General features: G+C 43.9%; 1 protein-coding gene across 3 annotated transcripts in view; it reads left to right on the forward strand.

The window, feature by feature from the left end:
* The first annotated feature begins 9,822 nt into the window (after positions 1–9,822).
* Positions 9,823–18,075, forward strand: part of BMPR1A (bone morphogenetic protein receptor type 1A) — a 162,803-nt gene continuing 154,550 nt past the window's right edge. For all 3 annotated transcript variants that reach the window (XM_084904177.1, XM_084904176.1, XM_084904178.1), the window contains exon 1: positions 9,823–10,121. The gene's annotated coding sequence lies outside the window, so the exon portion shown is untranslated. The remainder of the gene's footprint in view (positions 10,122–18,075) is intronic.

Consider the following 18,075-nt stretch of genomic DNA (forward strand, 5'->3'; position numbering starts at 1 on the left):
AGAAGAAAAAAGTAATCATAGTTCTACCACCTGGACACAATCACTATTAGACTTTGGTCCAATTTTCTTCCACTTAACAATTTTATTGTATGTGGTAAGAACACTTACATGACTGTAACTTGATACTTATTGAACAGCAATCCCCCATTTCTGAGACTCTACTCAGGGGTCCTCAAACTTTTTAAAGTGGGGGCCAGATCACGGTCCCTCAGAGAGCTGGAGGGCCGGACTATATGAACTACTAATTCCTACTGTAACACCTCGGCTGCGCTCACTGCCTAAAAAACCTGGCGGGCTGGATCAGACTCCTCTGTGGGCTGCATGTGGCCTGCGGGCCGTAGTTTGAAGACCCCTGCTCTACATCATGGTGGGAAACCTTTTATCTGGCAAAGGCCATTTGGATATTTATAAAAATCATTCATGGGCTATACAATATTATCAGCTTAAAAATTAGCCTGCTATATTTGGTCAAACATTTAATTAACTATCCCCTAATGCTTTGGCAGGGCCAGACCAAATGATCCCGTGAGCCTTATACGGTCCCCACCCCTGCTCAACATGCTTAGACAGACTACTCTAGTAGCAAACACTAGAAATGTCCCCATCGAGTTCTAGTCTTCCCACCGTTTGTTTTAAATGGTGAGAATGGAAACACCAATTTAGGAGGACTCAACTACTGTTTATGAGCCATAACTTGAGCAGGTCACAATCTATACCAACACTATCCAACAGAAATTTCTGTGACAATGGAAATGTTCCATTACTTCACTCTTCCAGTATGGTAGCCACTAACCTCTTGTGGCTATGGAACACTTAATAGGCTGAGACTTGAGAAATTTAATTTACTTTTAACTGATTTAAAATTTATATAGCAAGTAGTTAGTATATTGGACAATGAAGGTCTATACAGAGGATTTATAAGAGTCCCCTGACGGTTTCAAGGTGTAAGGTGAACAGGGATTGACAGTTGCCACATATGTTATTTCAAGTTATGACAGTATTCAGACTATTTCTCAACAATGAGAAAGGCCACTCCAAGAAAAAGTATAGAGATGAGTTCACAGTCTTTGAAGAGGAAGTCAGTCATTAGCTACCTTTTGACATCCTAGCAATTAACCAGTCCTGGGAGAAGAGCAGGTAAGTCCAGGGAGGTCCAACGTCAGAGGAGATAAGAGACTATAAAAGTGAAAAGCCTCTCAGGCTTTCATCACAGGATAATCCAAGGCCTGTGAATTAATGGCAAAAGACTCAATAATGGCCTTTGTGAGGAAATAGGAGTGTAGCAGGATATCCTTTTTCCGCACTAAAGCACTCAATTCTTTCAATATTATATACAGCGGAAGCAATTAATTGTACCAGAAAGAAATCCACAGCTGGCTTTTCCTGATGGCCCCATAAGCAACAAGCACTATTGTTCAGCTTCCGGGACAGATGCAAAGTCATTCCACCGCACTGCTGAGATTTTTCTGATTGTTTAGTTTCACTCTTCCAAAGATAAAAGCATGTGCAGCATCTAAAATCCAGTTCTTCTTGTCATCACACATTTTCAGTATAAGCAGCTGTCAGAAAGTTAATTTTTGTTTGTAATATAATCCAAGCACAGGACTTGGTCATAGTATTTCTTCTAAACTTTATATGACTGAATCACAAGTTATTCACTTTTGTTTGTTTTATGTGTTTATATGCTCTTAAACTGTCCTGTCTCTGCTTTTGTGGTTAACATTCATAGTGTGGCTATTTGTGAATAACTAACAAATAAGATTATAGGTAAAAAACTATAAACTCAACATTTCAAGCTATTAGGCTGTATGGCATTGTTTGCCTTTTAGAAGCATTAAAACACTATATTTCATTATTTCCTAGATACACATTTTTTGACATTCTGTCATCCTAAAATTAGAATGTCTTACAACTGGTAATGTGCCCTAGTTTCATTGGCAGTGTTTTTCTTTCCTAGTTTTACATAAAATAATGATGCTTCTTATAATCAATCATATCTTAGTTTTGATAAAATATGGTTACATAGCATCAAAATTGATTAGTAAAATGTATAACATGTATAACTGCAAGTATAACAACAGAATAACTTTTATTAAAAATGTCCACATATGGGATTCTAACGGACTTAATTTTGATAAATATGCATCTAGTCACTTTTATTTCTCCCAAATGACCTGAAAAGTATATGGCATTTGTAATGTAATGCAATGTAGTACAATTTACAATGATATATATAATATCTAATGTGAAGCAATAAAAACTGGTCCTTTCAGTGAGCCAGGGACTCGGCCCCCGCCTATCTTGGGCTGGCACTTCTGGGGCCCTCAGGAGGGAAGGTGCAGGTTGGTATAGCACAGCTCCAGGGAGCGCCTTTCACACAGGACTGGACATAAATGGTGCCCCCTAGAGTCGGCCAAGGGAGCCACCCCAGTGCTCAGTGTAGTGGCTACAGCAACTGTGGTAACTCTGGGGCAGGGAGGGTAGAAAGGAGGAAAGAACAAGAGTGCCTTCTTTGTCCCTGAGGGAGAGAATAGCACAACAGATGCATGGAGTTTGGACCACCCCCCACATGCAGTTGGACTCTGAAAACAAATGGATTAGCAAGGGCAAGGATTTCTATAATTACAATGGCAGCCCCTCCTGGGGCTACTATATTGATAGCTTATGTATTATGATTTCCCCTAAACTGTCCTTTCTCAGGCTGGGAGGCTGGGAAATCCTACTCACATGTAAGTCAATAAAGATGTGAAATGTTATTTGGAATCCTATATAATAAAAGGCTAACATACAAATTGTCCCCTTGACCGGGAGTTTGACCAGGGAGTGGGGCCGGCCAACCACCCGCACCCCTCTACCCAGTGGCCTGGCCCAATTGGCCCTGATTGGGGCGGGCCGGCCAAACCCCACTGTGCACAAATTTGTGCACCAGGCTTCTAGTAATGACATAACAGCTGAATTACACACACACACACACACACACAAGTCAATGGTATAGACTATGGAGAGAGAAGCTTGAGTTCAGGATGGAGCTGCCTAAGACAATTTCCTACAAGAGATGGTGCTTTGGCCCTGCAAGCAGAAGAGCGGCATGAAGAGGAGAATGAATTGCTCGATTTTGCAGGAAGTGTGGAGACCAGCCTAACAGAATGCTGCCAGACACCGGCACTTTCCAGAGTTTTAAAAGAGCAGTGTTTCATTAAGAGAAAGCTGAGAAAATTGAGTAAGATCACTTGAGAGAATAAATGGCCAATTAGGAGAATAGCTAGTATGATGTAGGTCTACAGTGAGGAAGACAGATTTTAAGGTGGGTAGCAAACTAAATGTAAAATAATCTACATTTTAAAGAAACACTAGAAGGTTTTGGTTACAGTAACTGGTTAAATATACAATTATATGTCCCCATGAAAAAATTGAGGAAATGGTATTAGAGAGCAAACAGAACTCCAGAACTCAAGCATTATTTGTTGAAAACGAGTTCTTAGGACTTAAAGTCCAGATGGTTCTGTGTTATGTATAGTATGTTAAACTCTCATTCCATCAACATTAATCTTCAATAATACTAAAAAAAATAAAAATAAAAAAAAAGTAAAACAAGCAAACACCAATTCTGCCTTGGTTGACAAAAATAAATCAGTGAGGGAAAATTATCAGTAAAGAACAGAATGAAGCATCAACTATCCTAAAGGCAATAAATCCTGCCTCAGAAACAAACATCAAATGAAGAAGTTATGTACATCTTATTTTTACTAGATTTTAAGTTTTCAGAGGACAGGAGTCCATTATACCGCCTTGTACACTCATTCATTCAGTGAGTCATTTACTGACTACCCGCTGCTGTGCCAGGCAGCACCCACATCCTGAGAATCCAATGAGTGAGCACAAGACCGTTCCTGTGCCCTGGAACTTCACATCCAGCAGAGGGACCTGCAATATATGTGATGGATAGAGTACGCCTGGCCACACTGCTGGTACCCACCTTCCCTGGGAACACATCTGACAACCATGTGGACCATGCACAGTAGGTACAGTACGGCTGCTCACAACTCAGTGTTCCTGACCCAGGACTGCATTTTCCAGTTTTCTCGGTTTGACTCTTTATCAGGACTCCTCTTCTTCCTTTGGCTAGCAATCATAGTCAGCTCCAGATGCTGGGATTTCTGGACTACTAGCCACAAAGGAATTCATGAGTTGAGTTAGTGTTTTGAAGAAGAAAGCAGAATCACGTATGAGTTGCTTACACATATACATGTGTATAAATATAATGTATGTGAATAAAAATCATATACAGGGTGTCCCAAAAACATATATACACACTTTAACAGCTGATAACTCAATTTTCACTCATTTTTAGGTTTAACTGATTTGAAATAATGGGTGGAGCCAGACCAAACTTTGAACAAAGAAAATTTGTCCACTAAATATTCTTATGGGGATACATAAAAGATCAAGTTTACGGTACAAAACCTGCAACAGTTGACAAATTGAGGGCACACAAATGTTGTTCAGAATGATTCTTGTTTTCTTTTTCTTTTGATTCTTGATGTTTCTGATTCCATTGTTTTGCGTTATCAACAATGCCTGGATCAGAATGGTCATAAGTTTGAAAACAGGCATTGACAAAAAAAAGTATTCATTTTTTAAAAAATATATATTTCTTTATTGATTTCAGAGAGGAAGAGAGGAGAGAGAGATAGAAACATCAATGATGAGAGAGAATCATCAATTGGCTGCCTCCTGCACGCTCTCCATTGGGGATCGAGCCAGCAACCCAGGCATGTGCCCTTGGCTGGAATCAAACCCAGGACCCTTCCGTCTGCGGGCTGATGCTCTATCCACTGAGCCAAGCCGGCCAGGGCTCATTTCTTTAGGTTCTTCTAAATTTTGAAAATGAACTCTATGTTAATAAATACTGACTTTATAGTCATTCAAAATGTGTATACATTTTTTGGGACACCCTATATATACACACATACTGTAAGTAAATTTAATTTGATTAAGAAATAACCAAAGTGTAATAGGTCATAAAGCCTCTGCTGCCAGGACAGAGAAAGGCAGGGGTGAGCGTGGTAACTGCTGCAGGATGGAGACTCACAGGAGCCTGGTGGGAAGCCTCAGCTCCAGCTGCTCTGTGGGCGGAACTCCCGCCCTCCAGGCAGCACCTGAGAGCCAGAGAACAGTGAGAAAACAGGCAGGCATCCCGGAGGCAGCGGGCGGCAGGCAATGGGGGAAGAGGCCCTATAGATGGGCAGGATGTGGATGCAGAGAAATTAGGAACAAAGAGCTGAAGGCAAGGAGGGCCGCCGGCAGTGTTATCTAATAGCACACAGCAAAGTCTGTGTTGCAAGGATGGAGCAGACTCCAGAGAGCAGAGTCAGGACGACAGGCAGCGAAAACCAAGCTCCATGCAAGTTAACAGACGAGCACAAGTAAAGGGCTGTGCGTCGTCATCTTCAGCAGCAGCCAGTTTTACTTTTCTGCAGAACCTTGCTACCACTTTCCAGACATGCATGGGAGCGTCATCCTCCTCTTCTGACTCTGCATCTTCCTCCATAGCTACTAAGTGCTGTCCCCTCATAGGCACAGGCCCCGAACCACACTCCAGCGGTCAGACCACAGGTGGTGTTATTGCAAAGCCAAAAAGGGACACTGTTGGCTGCACAGACATCTTCGAAGTTGCCAGTGTTACTTCAGTTGGACTGCCTTCTAATTCATTGCCTCTGCTTCGACAACGTGCAGCTCATCCTTTGCTCCAGCCTGTCTAGTCTGACCATTTGTAAAGATAACTGCTACTCATTTTCCTCATTATCCACCTTAAAGTGATAATCTTTGTTGGCCTTTAGTTCTGGGGCCTCAGAGGGCTCATGTCCATAGAATCTTTCATGGGGTGGTAGCACGCACTTAGGTGAGAGAGAAGGCAGACTGGGATGAATGGCTTCTGTGCTGCAGAACAGACACGCAGGACGGAATTACACCAGGGCAGGGGGGTGGGCTTTATGAACAGGGTTTATGGATAGTAGGGAGAAGAGGACTGGAAAGCATGGACTAGGTGGGATCAAGTGATGGCTACTTTGCAGCGAGGGCCTCAGTAAAATGTCTTTTAACCAAAGTAAACAAGTGCTTTGAAGCAAAGAGAAATGAAACTGGAAATGGGAAAAGCAGCAAGTTATTCAGAAGTAAAAATAAAAGGGAAAGTAAAATATGATTATAAAGAACAAATTTTGATTTTTAAACTTTTTTCTATGTTGTACACTGAGTTGTATTTATAAGCAATCTTTTTTAAACATATTTTGTTTTGGTTTGGTCCTTCTAAACCATGACCGTATTGTTAACCAATAATTTAGTCGTGTCCAGGCTGAAAAATGTCCGTTTCCTCTTCATTATGCTTTTGTCCACTTAACACTAGGCGTGGAACCAACCTCGTATCCCGCCAAGAGCATCCCTCCCCTCGGCTCTCACTTATCTCCATACCACAGACTTAGCACTGCCTTTGCCTCATAGAGTCTCTACAACAGGAAAATGACTTTGGATGGATGAACTTGGTTTACTCTATTGAACTACTGCCTTCCCTGAAAGTAGAAGTCTTCATTTCACTGAAGAATGTATAATCCATAGCTTCCCTGACCTATCATCATCCTTTTAAAATATATATTTTTATTGATTTCAGAGAGGAAGAAATAGGGGAAGAGAGATAGAAACATCAATGATGAGAGAGAATCATTGATCGACTACCTCCTGCACACCCCACACTGGGGATTGAGCCAGCAACTTGGGCATGTGGCCTGATCAGGAATCAAACTGTGACCTCCTGGTTCTTAGACTCACAATCACTGAGCTATGCCAGCTGGGACATCCTCATCCTTTTCAACATAGATCACGCCTCCCTCTAAAACTGGGTCTCGATGACAAGGTTCAGAAATGATTAGAGGAAACTCTCTCCTTATCTCTAGAATTTTGCAGGTGTATTTGTTATGTGCCAGGAACTAGGCTTTAAGGAACCAGTTGAGAACAAGCTTGGCAAAGTCTTTGCTCTCATAGAGTTTACAATTCAAGGGTCCTCAAACTTTTTAAAGTGGGGGCCAGATCACGGTCCCTCAGAGAGCTGGAGGGCCGGACTATATGAACTACTAATTCCTACTGTAACACCTCGGCTGCGCTCACTGCCCAAAAAACCTGGCGGGCAGGATCAGACTCCTCTGCGGGCCGCATGTGGCCCGTGGGCCGTAGTTTGAAGACCCCTGGTTTACATTCTAGTGGGGCAGAGAAACTCAGATCAGACCATAAATAACTAACTAAATGAGCAAGGTAATTTCATAGAATAAAAAGTGGTATAAAGAAAACAAGCCCTAGCCAGTTTGGCTCAGTGGTTTTAATTCCCAGTTAAGGGCATGTATATTGGATGGAGGCTTGAGGCAACCAATCAATGTGTTTCTCTCACATGGATGTCTCTCTCTCTCTCTCTCTCTCTCTTTTTTTTCCTTTCCTCTCTTCTTTCCATTCTCTCACTAGAAAAAAAGAAAATGAAAATGAAATTGGGGTGCTAATTTAAGACAGGTGAGCCTTGGCCAGTGTTGCTCAGTGGTGGAGTACCATCCCTGGAACCAAATGGTCTCTCAGGTTGGATCCCCTGACAAGAGTGCATACTGGGGTTGCAGGTTCACTCCCTGGCTCATCAGGGCCGATGCAGGGGGCAACCAATCAATGTCTTTCTCTCTTCCACCACCTCCTTCCCTCCTACTCTCTCTAAAAGTCAATGGAAAAATATCCTCGAGTGAGAATTGAAAGAAAAAGACAGATGATCAGGGAAGATGTTCTTGAAGATCTCAGAACTGTATGAGAAGGGTAATTTTCAATTCCAAATTAATGCTGTATGATTTGGGCATGCAATTACCACTCTCGGGAACTGCACCTCAAAGTAAGTGAGCACAGAAGAAAGTCCATTTCAGCCCACTCTGTTAATCTACTTAAAACACACACAAAAGCGCCAACCCCTTCACATTAGAGAACGCTAAATTTGGACCTTGAGATGTTTGTTGTCTTTGAGTTTGGGGGCCAGATCATTTGTCTGTCCTGGCTACTCTCGTCATTTAGCGGGCAGGCAAACTGGAAGGACAGGCTGGCATGCAAACACATGCCAGGAACCAGGGAACCCCAAGCCCTGCTCAATCATCTGCAGGTAGGATGCCCACTGAAATAATGGCACGAAGGATTTACGTTCGGGCTCTAGGTAGGCCTTATCTGAGGAGAGCAAAAGGATGTCAAGTAAAATTCCCAAAGACTTTAAAATATTTTTTTGTAGAGAAGAAAGACATCACTTATTATAGAATTTGATACCTCAATTTTGCTCTCATTTTCAGTGGCATATAACCACCAGGCAATACTGACTTGTACATTTCAGAAACTTGATGTACTAAAGTCCCAACCTGAGACGCTTGTTTATAATATTTTAGACTGATTCTTGGAGTTAGGCTTTAGAGGGCATAGGAACACACCTGACATGGTTTCACCTGTCATGCCTTCACTCATCATAATCGGTGAGTTCTTTGGTCAATCATGCTGTCTCCTTGAGCAAAAGGTTCAGCCTTTCCCTAAAACTAAAGTGATGTGGATGTGGAAAACCTGGAAAAGTGACATATTCTAGCTGATTGAAGGAAACTCGTGTATCATACATTCCTCCTGCAGGCAAGACACTGTAACCCAGGACTCTAGAGCCCAAGACGGCTGGAGTTCAAAAACACACACATAGAACATTAGCAGTAAATAGAATTGAAAAAGAAATTGGAATTACAGAGGGTATCTAAGGTATTAAGGACAAAGATAGGTACTAGTGAAAGGAGAAAAGAAGGGCAGGATAAAAGATGGACAAAAGTCTTTAAGCAAGAATATAAGGGACTATTCTGGAATCTAAACATCTTTTTAGGAAGAATGTGGATAAAAATAAATATTAGTGCCTGGCACATTCTTTTCCTACCCTCTTTCTTTTACTCACAGTTTAAAAGTGATTTTATAAAGGGAACTTTTTTAAAGTGTCTTTTGTGAAGAGACTTAAGAGGACACGTTCTTTGCAGATTTTCCAGAGGACGTCTCACCTGTATCCTCCCTCACATACAGGGGGCACAGAGTCCTCTCCGCCCAGAAGACAACCACGTACATTTCAAACGGGTGAGCCCGGGGCGGGTGTGGGGCGGCGGGAGCGGCTTTCCCGCGCCTCGCGTTCTGCGGACGCCGCCGCCCCCGCGGCCCCGGTTCGCAGGTGCGGGCGGCGGCCGCCGGCGGGGCCTCCACCCCCGCCCCTACCGGGGCCTCAGCCGTCGGCCCAGACAGGAGAGCAGGGACGCGGGAGGAACAATGGACAGCGCCCACGTTTCGCCTTTCTGGGCGGCCGCGCCGTGCGGTGTGGACTCGGGCGGTCGGGCTGACGGCACCCGCCGACCGAGCAGCGCTCGCGTGGGCCTGCGTGTCGGGGTCCGCGCGGAGGGCCCGGCCGCGGCACGCGGGGCTCGCTCCACGCGGCGCCCAGGCCCAGCCGTGCCCACGCCGCGGTGGGGCCGCTGGGGGAGGAGAGGCCCCCCTCCCAGCACTCCAGACGGCGGCCGGCGCCCCCGTGCCGGCCAAGGGCTCTCCTCCCCGGCAGCGGGGCGCCAGGCCCCGCGGGTCCTTCGGGCACTTCCGCCGCGCGCTCGGCTCCTTTCGCGTCCGGGGCGGGGCGGGGCGGGCGGGGTGCGCCCAGTGCGCGCGCGCAGCCGGGTCCGCGGAGGCGCCCCCGCCCCTCCCCCCCTCCCCGCCCCTCCCCCACCCCGCCCTCCCCCGCGCCCGAGTCTGTGGCGGCCGCGGCCGAGATTGGAATCCTCCTGCTGGCGCTCGGCGCGGGCGCCGGAGGAGGACGAGGAGGAGGAGGAGGAGGAGGAGGAGGAGGGGGAGGACGACGACGAGGGGGCGAGAAGGCAGGCCCGGCTCCGGGGCGTCCGTCCGCGCGAGACGAGGAGCGCACGCCGCGCGAGGGCCGCCGGGCCGGGGCCGCCGCACGCCGAGGGGAGGCCGAGCCGGCCCCGCCGCGTCCCGACGGCTCGCCGCGCGCACCCCGCCTGGCGCCCGGGCCGGAGGATGAGTTCCGCGGGCTCCGGGTGAGTTGGCCTCCTGGGAGGGTGCTGCGCGCCGGAGCGACGGCCGGGAGGCCGCCGCGGACTCGGAGAAGTTTGGGAGGGAGCCGGGCGCCCCGGAGTCCCCGCCGCCGGCGCCTCAGGCCGCGGCCCGCCGGGCCCGCCGGGCCCGCCGTCCCGCACCCCCGCCCGGCCCGGCCGCGGCGCCGCGGCGGGAGGCGCCCGCCCGCCGGCCCCTTTGTTCCCGCCCCGGGCCCCGGGCCGAGTGCGGGGGGCGCTGGGTAGAGCCCCTCCGCGGCGCTCCGGGAAGCCTTAAATGGAAGCGCCCCCTCCCTCCTCGCCCGGAGCCCGGGCTGAGCTGGCGGTGTGTCCCCGGCTTCTGCCAAAAAGGGGAAAGCGCGTCCGCCGCGGGGCCGGGGAGCGGCCTCCGAGCCGCCCGCCGAGCGCGCCCCGCGGGTTCACCTGTTGTCCTCGGGCCTCGCTGCCATGTCTGCGGCTCTGCCCGCCGCGTCCGAAAACTTCCAGCCGCGCCAGCGAGACCCCTTTCTCTTCCTCCAGACCCGAGGGGAGAGGTTTGGCCAGGAAAAATGGAGCTGCGTCGGGGAAGAAAAAGAACATGCTCAGCGTCAGGGTCTGGCGGCCTGTGACTTGTCCTCTCTTCTGCTCTTGGATGTTTTAATTTGGTCACGATGGAAGGTTTTCACTTTTAACCGGTTAGCAAACTGTTCTGAGCACATAGTACGAACTCGGCCCGTGCACCTGTGCTGTGTCAGTTAAGCCTTAGGGTACCTGGCGATTGCACTCATTTTTCAGACGGGAAACCGAGGCGAAAAGAAGTGGAAGAGCTCGGCCAGGGCCGCCCCGGACCCAGGCCTGCTGTCCCGGCCGTTAGCTCGGGGCGCGTCCACAGCGAACCCTCCTGCAACACATTTAGGAGCTTTTCAGTTACTGATACTTGAAATGGTCGCTATTTTGTTGCTTGAGTTGAAAACAACTCTTATTGTGTTTACTTGTAAGAGAAGAACTTAAGGCTAAAGTACGGCGGTTCTGAGCTAGAAAGAGGCTGGGTGTCTGAAAGGCTGGCTGAAAATTAGAAAACTCCTTTAATAGGACAGATCCGCTCCTGATCGGCGTCCCCTCCCCCCACATCTCCCGGAGCTCAAGTCTAACGTGTTCTTTCTCCAACTCTTGACGGAGAAGTTGGAGGCATCCAGCGAGAAGCTCCTCCCAGAAGTCACGAGAGCCCTTCTCTCATCGGCTTCTTTCCTTCCAGCTTAGTTGGAAAAAAAATTTTTTTTTTCAAAGTTCTATTAATACCTTTTTCATTTTTCTCTTCTTTCCTATTTCTTGGAGTATGAGTTGTCCCCTCTTTTGTCTTAAAAGTACTAATGTGCTTAAGATTCCAGTAATTCACAAGAAGTACAAATTGGCAATTACAAAATAGTCACAGGGATGTAAAGTACAGCATAGGAAATATAGTCAATAATGTAATAACTGGTTGGGTACTAGAATTATCAGAAGAATCACTTTGTAAGTTATATAAATGTCTGTACTATGATGCACACCTGGAAGTAATATAATATTGAAGTCAGTTGTAATTGAAAACTTGAAAAAAATTAAAAAATGATTCCCTTAATTTACAAACACCACCTCTTGAGTCTACTACTTGTTATTGCTTTTCCTTTTCAAATCATATAAAAATTTAAAAAATTGTCCTTATAAAAGTAATAAATGTTCATTTAAGAGTAATTGTAACATAGAGCACAATTGAAGTAAAATTAAAATTCAGTTCTTCATAATCTCATTTTCAGAGATTGCCAAGAATAGTCCACTTTTTCTACTGTTACTTCCTGGCCATCTAATTCACTTCTTAACCCCTTGTTATCTGGATTTCACCGCCAGCTTTCTGTAGCATTTTGAAAGGCCTTTTCTTGGCTTTCATTCATCTATTAATTTATTCACAAATACTATCATCTAGCACACCATGCAAAGTAATAGGCTGCAACAACAGATATCACCCTTGCCTGGCCTAATGGAGCTTAAAGTCTAGTGGGGGAGACATACATTGCAGAATGAGTTCTGTAATTAAATATGATAAAGTATAGAGTATTATAAGAGCTTAAAATGGAAACCTGATCTGGTGCTGGTGGTGCTGCAGAATCTGAGAAGCCCTCCTTGAGAATGTGACCTTGGACCCTGGACAGTTCTGAAGGGATGAGTAAGAATTAAGCAGAGGAGAGGAGGGCTTCTTTGACTTACTACTAACTGTTTCTCATTGCCCTTTTGTGCTTTCTGTTTTTCCTTCCACCCGATTAATGTGGGTTCTCCAAGTGTCACCTTTCAGGTCACTTTCCTAGATCTCTTGTCCTTTGATATTGGCTCAGTGGATAGAGTGTGTGCGGACTGAAAGGTCCGAAGTTCAATTACGGTCATGGGCATGTACATTGGTTTCGGGAACAACCCTGGTATGGGTTGTGAAGGGGCAGCTGGTCGATGTTTCTCTCTCATTGATGTTTCTAGCTCTCTATCCCTCTCCCTTCCTCTCTATGGAAAATCAATAGACCCTTCTGTCTGAATAATTCTCAAATCTCTGTTCTTTCTCTTCCGCATTTGAATCCCTAAGTAACCAACTGCCTATGCATATCTCTGTCTGGTTATTCTGGTTTAAACTGAACTCTTCTTCCTTACCAAACTCGTTTCCCAGGTGTTCCTTATTTCTGTTGATGTCATACCAAACCCATTCCATCACATCTTGTCTGTAGCCAACATCTGTGGGTTCTCCTGTCCTGCTAGCTCTGGTACAGTTCTCAATACATGTTGGTCTCAAGGTTACAATAGACTTGTAAAACGAGTTGGATTCTCTTTTCAGGAGAGCTTAGACTGGGGTTATCTTTTACTTGAGAGTTTGGAGGACCTCACCTATAAGACATTCAGGTTTCAGTTTTTGTGTGTGTTTTTTATTTTTCCTGAAGAGGACTTTGAGTCTTGTTTTAATTTGTTAGTAGTTCCGTGTAGGTTTTCTATTTCTTGTGTGAATTTTAGTATTTAATCCACAAATTTATTTTCCACAAGTTTATTAAGTTTTTAAATCTGGTGTTTTTGGTTTTCACAGTTATTTTTTATTTTATTTTTTTAAAATATATTTTATTGATTTTCCATAGAGAGGAAGGGAGAGGGATAGAGAGCTAGAAACATCAATGAGAGAGAAACATCGACCAGCTGCCTCTTCACAACCCATACCAGGGTTGTTCCCGAAACCAATGTACATGCCCATGACCGTAATTGAACTTGAGACCTTTCAGTCCGCAGACACTCTATCCACTGAGCCAAACCGGTTTCTGCTGGTTTTCAGTTATTTTTTTTTCTTTAAATTTGATGTATATTTGCATACCATATTATATATTGTGTATATTCTTGTATATTTGATACTTTTCCCTTCTCTATTTATATGTATCAGTTTATTTCCAGCTGTATCAGGTTCTCATCCCACCTGGACAAATGTGATCTTCTTGCCTTCATTTCCACCTTTTTGCAGGTTATCTTATGCATTTCTGCCTAAATTAATCTTAAAGCTCAATTCTTGTCACTTCTTTACTCAGAAGTTTCCAGGGTCTTTTATTAACTGAACACCTTTCCCTGGGATTTGCCTATTTACCTTATTCTTATTTCACTATTTTTGCTTCCTGTACATGTTTCTCCTCCCGCCCCCCTCACTATACTGTTCTCTCTCCTTAGATTGCATATGTTTCAAATCCTACCCATATGTCCAAGTTCCATTTCAAATCCTACCCATATGTCCAAGATAAAAGTGTGTTAAATCCTTATCTATCAGACCAAGAAACTTTGGACTGAAGGGTCTCAGGTTTGATTCCAGTCAAGGGCAGGCTTAATCCCCGGCCCCTGTCTGGGCATGTGTGAGAGACAACAAATCAATTTTCCTTTCTCACATCGATATGTCTCTCTCTCTGTCTCTCCCCCTCCCTTTCACTCTCTAAAAATCAATGGAAAAAACCAAAATCCTCCCATGAGGATCAACAAACAAATGAAAAACCCAAGAAGTCAATAGTTGATATCTAAATTATGTGATTCTTGAAATAGAAGTTTAGTGAACTTATTTGTAGATAATCACTAGAGTTATTAAAATAATATTGTTTAAAATTGCTATCACTAGTTAGTGATACTACAGTGGAGATGGACAGAGCATGAGTTGGTCAATTTTCTTACAGGCCTTCAGAATGCTGATATTTACCCCTGTGCATATATTACTCAATCTGCAATTCCTAATATTGTAATAACTATACTGACAAGTGGAATTAGATTTATTGTGAGGGTTATTTTATAATGTATATAAATTCTGTATTACTATAATATACACCTGAAACTAATAGAATATCAGTTATACTTAAAAAATGTAATAAGGTAAAAAAAAAACCAAAAACCTGCAACTCAGACTATGTAAGATAAAATTAGGGAAAAATAAATATTTATAAACAAGTGAATAAAGTCCATCTCTCTGATGTGTCCCCAGTTTCTTCTGAATGGAATCCCTTTGGAAGGAAGAGATATTTTAAAAAAATATATATTTTATTGATTTTTTTACAGAGAGGAAGGGAGAGGGATAGAGAGTTAGAAACATCGATGACAGAGAAACATTGATCAGCTGCCTCCTGCACACTCCCCACCGGGGATGTGCCCCTGACTGGAATCGAACCTGGGACCTTTCAGTCCGCAGGCCGACGCCCTTTCCACTGAGCCAAACCGGTGCCGGCAGAAGAGATATTTTTAAGGGATGAAGTTTTTTATCTAACATTTTCTTATTGCATTTACTCATTTGTTTTTTAAAAAAAATCAACTTCATTGAAGTATAATTTATATACAATAATATGCACACATGTTAAGTGTGTAGCTCTGTGAGTCATTTAGACTTTTATAACAATTTTATACAAATACTAGTTCTGCTACTAGACCACAGCTCGGGTCTGTAACTGACTTTGTTGCATATTAAAACGAATAAATGGAGAAAGATCCCTGACTAGCCTAGCAGTGGACATTAGTTACAGTAGTACTGACCTGACTTTTGCATCTTGGGAGCAGGGAATCAGAGAGAGAGGAAAATGGGTTTTCTCTCAGGCTAAATTTAGACTCGAAAGTCTTTCCTTTTCTTCTTCCTTCTTCTACCTTTTGTTAGTGTTAATTCTTTTTGAATGCCTTTTTTTTTTTTTATGTATTTTATTTTTTTACAGAGAGGAAGGGAGAGAGAGAGAGAGAGAGAGAGAGAGAGAGAGTTAGAAACATTGATGAGAGAGAAACATTGATTAGTTGCCTCTTGCGCACCGCCTACTGGGGATGTGCCCACAACCAAGGTACATGCCCTTGACCGGAATCGAACCCGGGACCTCTCAGTCCTCAGGCAGACGCTCTATCCACTGAGCCAAATCGGTCTTGGCGAATGCCTTCTTAATACCTCAAGATTCATAGTGAACAAGTCAGTTCAATTCTTTTTATACTTAAAAATATTAACTGTTGAGTTGTATTGAATTACATCAATTTAAGATGCACCATAATTTTATAGACCACTTATAAAGAAAATATGCTTCCAGTTAACTTGAAGAAGTCATTGATTGTGGATAGACCCTAACTTCAGAGATGCTAAAATATAACAAATTCATGCACCTTAGGATTGATGAAAAGAGGTTCTCTTCTTGCTTATTAAAACTACTAGAGGCCTAGTGCATGAAATTCATGCACTCCGGGGCGGGGTGTCTCTCAGCCCAGCCTGCACTCTCTCATAGTTCAGGAGCCCTTGGGAGATGTCTGGCTGACGGCTTAGGCTGGCTCTCGGTGGGGAGCGGGCCTAAGCCAGCAGTCAGACATCCTTGGTGCTGCTGTGGAGGTGGGAGAGGCTCCCGCCATCACCACTGCGCTTGCTAGCCAGCAGTGAGCCCGGCTCAGGGCTTCTGGCTGAGCAGCGCTCCCCCTGTGGAAGTGCACTCTGCACCTGGGGGCAGCTCCTGCATTGAGCATCTGTCCCCTGCTGGTCAGTGCGCATCATAGTGACTGGTGGTTTCACTGTTTGCTCAATTTGCATATTAGCCTTTTATAGAGGGTTATTCCTTTAGGGTAGATGTTGGGAAGGAGAATTTAAATCACACATATGTGGGAGTGACATAGCTTTACTATTATAATGAGAAGTTTTTAAAAGAGGGTGCTTATTAAACCTCTTCAACAAGTAAAATCTTACAAGTAGTATAGAGAAATGTTTTATTTATTTTTGGATGGGGAGCTCCCACAGCAGCTTTCAGTATTTTCCTCAATTTTTTGAACTCACAGATTTTTAAAAATATATATATTTTATTGATTTTTTACAGAGAGGAAGGGAGAGAGAGAGAGAGTTAGAAACATCGATGAGAGAGAGTCATCGATCAGCTGCCTCTTTCACACTCCCTACTAGGGATGTGCTCGCAACCATGGTACATGCCCTTGACCGGAATCGAACCTGGGACCTTTCAGTCCGCAGGCCAACACTCTTTCCACTGAGCCAAACTGTTTTCGGCTGAACTCACAGATTCTTAAAGAGCTAATGGTTTTCACAAAACGGCACAAATTATGTAAAGGGGGAATAGTGGGAGAGTGGTGATAGCCACTTTTATGAGTTATTTTAAAGACAATATTCAGTATCATCATTAACAATCGTATACTTTTTAAAAAAGTAAATACAAAAATGATGGTAACTACTAACTCATAGTTACGTGTATCAGTTTTTGTAGCCAATATTTTAAAGGCTGTCAAGTCTTTAAAAATAGAAATAAAATGATGTGCTTGGAGAACCCCAGTGGTGCTTTTTGAAGAAAACACTAGGTAGTGTTTAGGGAGATCAGATGATCAGTGAGTGGAATAGGACTCATGGTGGGCCCAGTGGACCCCTAACCAAGTTCATATAGAGAACTTATAAAGATGTTGGATAAGGAAATGATTCTTGAATATCTTTTTTTTTTAAGAACCAGTGAATCTGAGCTACTCTGGTATGGCGGATGTTGTTACTCTTTTATAATTTTGTTTATACCACTGAACATTAGAAACATTGCAGCTTTTCCCTAGCTGTATATAATTGTGATTGACTTAAGCAGTAGCTAGTGGTATGTCAAATGTAGGGATAAAATCATCAGATTTGCAGTTTTTGGAGATTAGTTACATAGTGGAGAATCAGCTTGAGGAAAGGAAGACTGGCCTGGACTAGTTTGGTGGCAGATAAGTACCACCCAGAATGGATAAGACTTGGTCATTCTCGTGCTACGACTCCACTCTCTTATTAGCCTACATCACCTCCATATCCTATTCTGGGTTTGGGTTCAGAATCTTTAAACCTGTTACTGTCTCCTATAGTAACCAATACCACATGTGGCTGTTGAACTTTTGAAGTGTGGCTAATTTGCATTACCCATCAGATTTTGAAGTACAGAAAAAAAAAAGTGTAAAATATCTCTGTGCCTTAAAAATATTGATTACATATTGAAATGACACTGTTTTGAATGTTAGGTTAAATATGTTATTAAAATTAATTTCACCTGATTGTTTTTTTAATGTAGCTGCTAAAATTTTTTAAATTAAGCGTTATATTGTTATTGGATAGTGCTGCCTCTGGACTTCTTCCCCTCTATTCTTTGCTTATAAACTGCTTCAGACTCTAGTGTAAATCCTATCTTTTTTGGAAAGCCTTCCATAATGGTCCCAGGCTAAAAGTTAGCTCTTTTGCATCTTTACTTAGGCAATATTTTGGTGTTTCTTATATTATATAATATATTAGATTTCTTTAGTACAGGCCTTTTCAGGATTAGCCTAGTGAAACTCCAGATAGTTTCCTTAACTGGTATTACTATAGAACCGGACTCTGTTTCTTCTGTTTACGTACGTTACACATATTTGCGGTTGAAACTTCAAACAGTACGGGGAGTAGAAAGTGAAAGGCTTCTGCAGTCCT

The sequence above is a fragment of the Pipistrellus hanaki genome (assembly GCF_964339955.1).
Source record: "Pipistrellus hanaki genome assembly, chromosome: 14".
NCBI classification, from domain to species: domain Eukaryota; kingdom Metazoa; phylum Chordata; class Mammalia; order Chiroptera; family Vespertilionidae; genus Pipistrellus; species Pipistrellus hanaki.